At 43.0% G+C, this 8000-nt stretch overlaps 1 pseudogene; it reads right to left on the bottom strand.

Moving 5' to 3' along the window:
* Window positions 1-7278: 7278 nt before the first annotated feature.
* Window positions 7279-7941, bottom strand: LOC101651234 (annotated as a pseudogene).
* Between the last annotated feature and the right edge of the window lie 59 nt (window positions 7942-8000).

Here is an 8000-nt window from a genome sequence, read left to right as displayed (position 1 = left end):
TCATTTGTCTATTGGCCATTCGCATTTCTGCCCTTGTGAAACTTCTGTTCAGGTCCTTTGCCCACCTCCTCAGTGGGCAATTAGTTTTTTTCTTTTTGGAAGCTAGCAGAGTATTGTAGATTTTAGTAATAAGGCCTTTGTCTAATGTGTCATTGCTAAAGATGTTTTCCCAGTCTGTGGGTTCTCTTATTACTCTCTTGGTGAATTCTTTCTCTGTACACAGGTGTTTTATCTTTAGTATATCCCACTTGTCAATTTGTGCCTCCTCTGTATTTGTGTCCTTCCCTATTTCCGATAACCTATGTATTCTCTGTGCCAAAATTCTCAGGTTTGTCCCAATTCCCTTATTGATGGCCCTAATAGTCTGGGGTTTTACCTTGAGGTCTGTGATCCACCTTGAGTTTATTCTTGTGCATGGAGTGAGGTAAAAGTCTTGCTTCATTTTTCTGCAGGTAGATATCCATTTTTTCCAGCACCACTTGTTGAAGAGGCATCGCTTCCCATTTGATATTTTTTGGGCCCTTATCAAAGATCAGTTGTCTGTATGCCGATGATTTTATTTCTGAGTTTTCAGTTCTTTTCCATTGGTCTGAGTATCTGTCACTATACCAATACCACACTATTTTGACCACTGTGGCTGTATAACAGGTGCTAAAGTCAGGTAAAGCATGCCCTCCCACTTTGTCCTTCTTCAGGAGTTCTCTGCTAATTCTGGGCTTCTTCCCCCTCCATATGAAGTTGGTAGTCCGTTTTTCCAATTCTTTGAAGAAAGATGATGTTATTTGTATCACAATAGAATTAAACTTCTATAGCGTCTTGGGAAGAACTGACATCTTTACTATATTGAGTCTTCCAATCCACGAGCATGGGATATTCTTTCATCGGTTGATGTCACTCTTGGTTTCTTTTAATAGTGTTTTATAGGTTTCCTCATATGAATCTTTTGCTGTTTTAGTCAGGTATATCCCTAGATATTTTGATTTGTGCTTGGCTATTGTGGTACCACCTTTTTGATCCCCTCTTCTGTAGTCTTGCCCAATGTATATAGCAGTCCTTCAGACTTCTGTCTGTTGGTCTTCTGCCACTCTGCCATATTCCTCTATCATTTCCAGCACACTCCTTGTGGAGATTTTTGGATTTTCCCTATATAAAATCATATCATTTGCAAATAACGATAGTTCCACCTCTTCCTTCCCCAGGCGAATACCTTTGATATCTTTTCTTTGCATTATGCTGTTAGCTAAAACCTCCAGTATGATGTTAAATAAGAGTGGCAACAAGGGGCATCATTGTCTGGTCCCCTTTTCCAGTGGGATTATTTTTGTCTTTTCTCCATTGACTACCACGTTGGCTATTGGTTTTTCATATATAGCTTGTATTGTATGGAGGAATTTTCCTTCCATTCCCATCTTCTTAAGTCAGATGCTACTTTTTCTGATAACCAGGCACCGTCTGTTTTATTCGCCAAATCTTGCTATCGCACCCATATCTTCAGTGATTTTCATGAGGGCAAGCATCAAGCAGGGCTGTGTCATAAGAACTAATTGTTCTTAGGTCAAGGCTAGAATTAACTGCAAGGCCCAAATCTATTTCTGCATCTATAATTTATATATGTCTCTGGTTCACCTTAGAGGCAGCACTGTTGTTTTGTTAGAGGACATTATCAGTCACGCCCTGGAGTGTCACTTCCACTGCTACCAGAGACTGTAACTCTTTACAGAAATAGTAAGTCCCGCTTTCCTTCCTTGAACTGGCTGGTGGTTTTGAACTCCTGCCTTGTGGCTATCAGCCCAGCATGTAACCACTATGCCTTCGGGCCTTCTAGATAGAAAGACAGACAAATATTCCAGTCCCAGCCGTCTTGACAAGATCCTTAAACGGTGGTAGCCCAGGGTGTTTTCTCCTTTTACTCTCAATCCAAGGATACTTCTGCTCCTTCCTTTGTTGTTACAACCTGCTGTGGGCTCAGGTCAGGGACCAACTTTCCAACCAATGTTCTTGAATACACCACTCACTCATTTGCTTACAGAATCAACCAATAAATTATCTAGTATCTGCTCAACATCTCCAGAGTGGTTACAAACTCCTAATGCATACGTTTATGTCCTTTATTATTTGTGTTTTAATAACTCTCTCTAGGATTTTGTCATAGTGCTCACTGTCATCAAATCGATTTCAACTCATAGCAACTCTGTAGGACAGGGTGGAAGGGTCCCTGTGGGCTTCTGAGATTGTAAATATTTATGGGAGTTGAAAGTCTCATCTTTCTACAGTGATTTTGAACTGTTGACCTTGTACAGCCCACTACATTCCCATTTTAGGTATGGCTTTTCATACCTTTCTGCTGTCAATATTGAAATAAACATGCCACCCATGGAGCCATTTCAGACCAGGGTAGAGACACTCCTGTAATAAGAAAGTCCAAACGTGCTGCCTTTTAGTCAATTCCGACTCATACGACCCTACAGGATAGTGTCGGACTGCCCATTTGGGTTTCCAAGACTTTAAGTGTTTACAGGAGTAAATAGCCTCTCCAGTAATAAGGTGATCTCCAAATTGATGTCTGCAGAGAGATACATACAGGCTGAACGAGTGCCAGAGAGAGTGGGAGTCCACCTGTGGACATCTAGACGTTTGACTGAGGATATGGGTATGTGTATTGACCTTTGCGGAGCCCTGGGAGGTAGTGTGTACAAATTGGGCTGCCATCTACATGACCAGCCTTTCAAAAGCATCAGCCACTCGGGAGAAAGACAGCGCTCTCTACTCCAGTAAGGAGTTTCAGTGCGGAAACCCACTATAGGGTCAACTGTAAGTCAGCATCCACTCGACGGCACTGTTTGTTTTCTGTTTATTTGCTATAAGCCTTTGGTGCAAATATATCCATAAATGTGGTGGAGCACACAGGCGAACGTTATAAAAATTCCTTAGATACAGCCAAACAACTGAGGAAATGAGTCACTGGGTCTGGGGGCCCAGGACCATAGTCTCAGGGGACACCAAGGCCAATTGGCATAGCATAGTTCATAAGGACAATGTTCTGCCTTCTACTTGGGTGAGTGGGCAGTGGGTATTCATGAGTGGTCTCTCTCTTTCTGTAGGAAAGAAGAGTGGAGACTATCCAAGACCCGTGGAGACAATTTGTCCATTGGATGCACTGGATGCTCTGTTCACAGAGCAGATCATCAGTTTTACATCCAGTAACTCACACACATTTTGTTTCATCTCACTCACTCATAGCAATCCCTTCGATGGTCCATGACTTATCTCACCTCCTCCCTCTTTCCCGTTTCCATTCCTCCATTTTTCCTAACCCTCGGAGTGTTGCCTTTGGACAGAGAACATCAGCAACACTTGGAAGCTTGTTAAAAACTCACTCGGACTCACTGACATTGAGTTGATCCCGACTCACAGCCAGCCTATAGGACCGGCTAGAACTGCCCCTGTGAGTTTCTGAGACTGTAACTCTTTACGGGAGTAGACTTCAGCTTTCTCCCACTGAGCAGCTGGTGGTTTCGAACTGCTGACCTTGTGGTTAGCAGCCTAACATGTAATGACGATGCCATTGGCTATAGTCTCATTTTTTAATGTCCTCATGTTTTAAATATTTTTTTATTTAAATTTTATTAAATTTTTAAATATTTTAAATATTCTTCAGAGAGAATGAATGCAAAGCTAATTCAATCCTTCCAACATGGTAGATCAAAATTTTGCTTTTACTATTGTTTAGCGAAGTTTTAGCTATGTAAGTAGCCACTGTTAATGTCATGTACATTTTCCTGCCAGATTATTGTCAAATTTGGGAAGATCTGTACTGACTTTCTTTCCATGATGATCTGTAAGATTTCAAAGCATATTGAGGACTCCATGTGTGTATGAATAATCTTTATTTTCTACATGGAACTCACTGAATCAGTTCTGGCTCCCAGTGATTTAAATTATCACAACCCTATAGGATAGAGTGGAACTGCCCCATAAGGTTTCCAAGGGTGTGATCTGTAGGGGGCAGCCTGCCACATCTCTCTCTTCAGAACCACTGGTGGTTCGAGTCACTGACCTTTTGGTTAGCAGCCAATCATGTAAACACTGCACTACCAGTGCACAGGGCCATTCATTGACCAGGACCTAAGGAGATACTTGTTCAAATGAGGGTTGGGGAGTTTTCACCTTCCCCAATTTCATGTGATTACTTTCTTGTGTATCCATCTTCAACTACTGTATATACAAACAACTGTGCTGGGGCTTAGGTGGGATACACAGATGGGAAAGACTTGGGTCTTGTCCATGGGCCAATGTGGGGAGAGGGGGAAGAAAGCAGGCAGCAAGCAGGGCAGGATGTGAGTAGTATGAACTGGGAGACGAACACAACCTTCACTACAATGCTGGGATTATCACACACATATTCCTAATTATACAACACATCCCACAGATAGCTGTTGAATGCCATCTATGTGCTTAGCACTGCGGGGCACTGATAGGAAGAGAACATATGGATTAGCCCAACAGGGTCTCTGTCTTGTGGGTTATAAATTAGTAAGTAAGGTTAAGATTATATGCGGAAAAAGCAATATTAATCATAATAATGATACCAGTTACAATCTATTGAGCATGTATTATTTGTCTAAATGCTTTATTTATATAAAACTTTAGATACAATAAAACAGTGCCAAGTAGACTAATAGCAAAGACTCTAATACTTTTGAGTGGCCCAGGACTATGACAGGGTTTAAAAGGGAGGGAAATTAAGAAATGTTGAGCACTGTGTACCAGGCACAGCATACCTATCATAGCGATACAACCCTCCACACCAGTCTGTAAGTGGGTATTGACATGCCCTCATGCCATCAGTGTTCAGAGATGTTGGGGAACTGGTTCAATGACAGTAAGTGATGGAACCAGGCGCTAGACATTTGGCCTCTTAGGAAAGGTATTATGAGCCAGGTACACACTGCCAATTTGGGATGGTGCCAGCTTCGTGCAGCTTCAGCAAAGGAGATAAGCATGTAAGGCCAAGGGCCAAATTAGCAATCTCTCTTCCCTCCTTCCCACACTCCAGTCTCCCTTTTCCCTTGTCTTGGCAGCTGGCTCCATTAGGTTATGAGCATCTGACAGGCAAATCCTGTCTCTTAGCCGATGTGTGTCTAGTGCCAAGCATGAGGTCCAGAACTCTGAAGTCAACTGGTCCCCAGCCTGATCCTTGAATCAGGATCATTTTAGTTCTTTTTAACAAAGTCAAGAAATCTCTTATAGAAACAAAACAAGATGTAATTTATTAGCGTATAGGCATTACATACTGCTAATAACTTATGTATATGTGTGTCTTCATCACTGAGTGAGCCAGACTTCCAAGGGGGGAGTTGTAGAGCTGCTGTCGAATTGACTCTTAATCTGTCTGTTGACTCTGAACCTAAGAGGGACCCCATTGCTTCCTTAATAAACTGCCTCATTGTAAGCCTGGTCTGTGAGTTCTATGTGGTCATCGCAATGGATTACCAAACCCAGCAGCAAAGTAGAGTGCCAGGTGGGAAGGATGACAGGTGTCAGACTTGGTAACAAGATTGGAAACTCGTGGTATGTTTGACCTTTGCCTCCTGTGAATCTGACTTGGGCTGATGTTGATGGGGATATCCCCCACTCACTCGCGCACTCTTGCTGAAGTTAGAGGAAGTCTGATGCCTCATTCTTTTCAGAGATAAGGTTACTCTCATAGTATCCTTCATTATCATTTCCTAAGAGAAAGGGGCAAGTGTCCTTGATTGCTTACTAACCCTGTGTCCTTTATTCCCCAGAGACACTGACTATTGACTTAAAATGATGTGTCAAACTAGCACATTGACTTCATAAGCTCGGTGGCCTGATATCCTGAAGACAAAAAGTGTGGAAGAAGCTGACACTTCAATGGCTAATGGGTAAGTGAACCGTGGAGGCAGCAGGATTACTCGACTTGAAACAGAAAAGTGGTCTGGGCAGTTTCATGAGGGACAAATCCGCCTCTTCTTAAATAGCCTGGGGGGAGGGCGTGGCATGGGTTTAGCAGTTCTTGGTGGTTATAGGTGTATATCATGATCACTTGAAGTGTCGAAAGAGAATCAAATATGTGTTCTCTGGGAAAGAGGTGTATAAAGCCCTCACAAAGACACCGGGGAATCCTAGGTTTAATTTTGAAAGCAGTCTCTTAGAAAAATCATTTAGTCTGACCTCTCACGTGCCAGAGGAACAGCTTTCCCCACAGTTGGGACATTCATGGACCAAAACGATGTGTCAAAAAGTTGAAGATCATCACCGTAGGGTTGAAGACTTGTTATTTTGGCATGTAAAGGTCCTCAGAAACAAACCCGCCCAAGAGTCATGACATCCTCGCCTCGTCTGTTCATCCAGGAAAGGCTGCGTCTGGAAAAGCTGTTGGTGCTGTCCTGTGCCATCAAATGAGTTCCTACCTATGTCCAACAGAACCAGACGCTCCCCAACCAGGTGCTATCGTCACCACTGTTGACACCGTCACGGCGTCAATCCACTTTGTTGAGGGTCTTCCTCGTGCTCATTCACCTTCTACTTTACTAAGCGCGATGTCCTTCTCTGGGCTGACCCTCCTGAGAGCACGGCCACCGTGTGGCAGACCACGCCTCCCGTCCTCGTGTAAGGAACGTTCTAGCTGCACTTCTTCCCAGACAGATTTGTTTGTTCTGTAGGTCCGTGGCATGGTCAACAGTCATCAACAACACAATTCAGATGCACCAATTCTTCTCTAGTCTCCTTTATTCACTGCCCAGCTTCCATCGCATATGAGGTGGTGAAACTATCATAGCTTGGGTCAGGTGCACCTTCATTCTGAAAGCAACGTCTCTTCTCTCTAACACTCTAAAGAGGTTTTTGTTTTGCAGCGGCTTTTCCCCAACATACTACATACTTTTTGATTTTTTAAAAATTTTATTACTTTATTTTATTTTATTAAAAATTACTTTGTATTTTTCAAATTCAACACCAGAAATCTACACCTTTATCTGTATAAAAGGATACAAATTGTTCACCAGTTTTAACTATTCCATCAATAAAAACAGATATTTTGAACCATTAAAACAAACATTACCAAAAAAAGTACTTCGTTCTTAACTGCGAGTCTATGGAGTTACAGTTTCCCATCAAGCTGACAACGATCAAGTTTAGGTCCAAGATATAGCCAGTCCTGTCTGCGGTGCAGTCCATTTGCTTACTCCTCCTTTGCAGAATGATCCATTCAAGTAACACGAATTCCCTAAACCTCCAAGATGGCAAATGGGCTTAACAAGATGGTAGCGACATAGATTTTTTAAATACCCTAAACCCGTTAGCTGGGCCAGGATATGGTGGCGGCGGAGAAATATTGTGTTTTCTGGTCAGTGCCACTGCCTGTTCATAAGAAGGTAATTCTGTGTCCTCCGTTGAAGGTGACAGTGTAGACAAAGCAGTATCCTCAGGTCTCAGGACAAGGATGGTGGGAGTGTGCCTGTTTCTTCTTACGTAGACGGCTGAAGACCTGGAAGATTGTTGTCTCTGACATTTAGGGATACAAATATAGTAACCAAGCAGTCCAGAAATAACCAACACTACTCCAGCAGCGATCATTCCAGTCATAAGGCCGAAAGCATCCACTTTTTCTCTCTGACCCTCCGATTTTGGTGATGATCCTTTAACGGTATACTCCTGGCAAAACGTCATCGTTTTATCTTCATCCACAAAGATCTCCCTGGGCTCCTCGTTGCACCCTCTCAAGGGTACCAGGCGTGAGGAGTTCCAAGTCAAATCTATTACAGAGGAGGCGTCGAGTATGGAAACGTTGGCTTCTTCTTTTGAAGTAAAGACTTTTTCTCTTGCATGCCTGGAATTCTTCGGACTTCCTATGCACCGAGGAACCGCGAAGGTAACTACAGACAGGTGGCTGAGTAGAGCCAGAAGTTTAAACATAGTCTGGCAACTGTCAAGCAAACTGCAGGCTCGAACGCATGTTCCCAGAGCCCCCTGGC

This window comes from Echinops telfairi, unplaced genomic scaffold, assembly GCF_000313985.2.
Source record: "Echinops telfairi isolate 266 unplaced genomic scaffold, ASM31398v2 ScPeMD7_443;HRSCAF=831, whole genome shotgun sequence".
Taxonomy (NCBI): domain Eukaryota; kingdom Metazoa; phylum Chordata; class Mammalia; order Afrosoricida; family Tenrecidae; genus Echinops; species Echinops telfairi.
The sequence above is the reverse complement of the archived record's forward strand: the minus strand, read 5'-3'. Positions and strand labels throughout refer to the sequence as shown.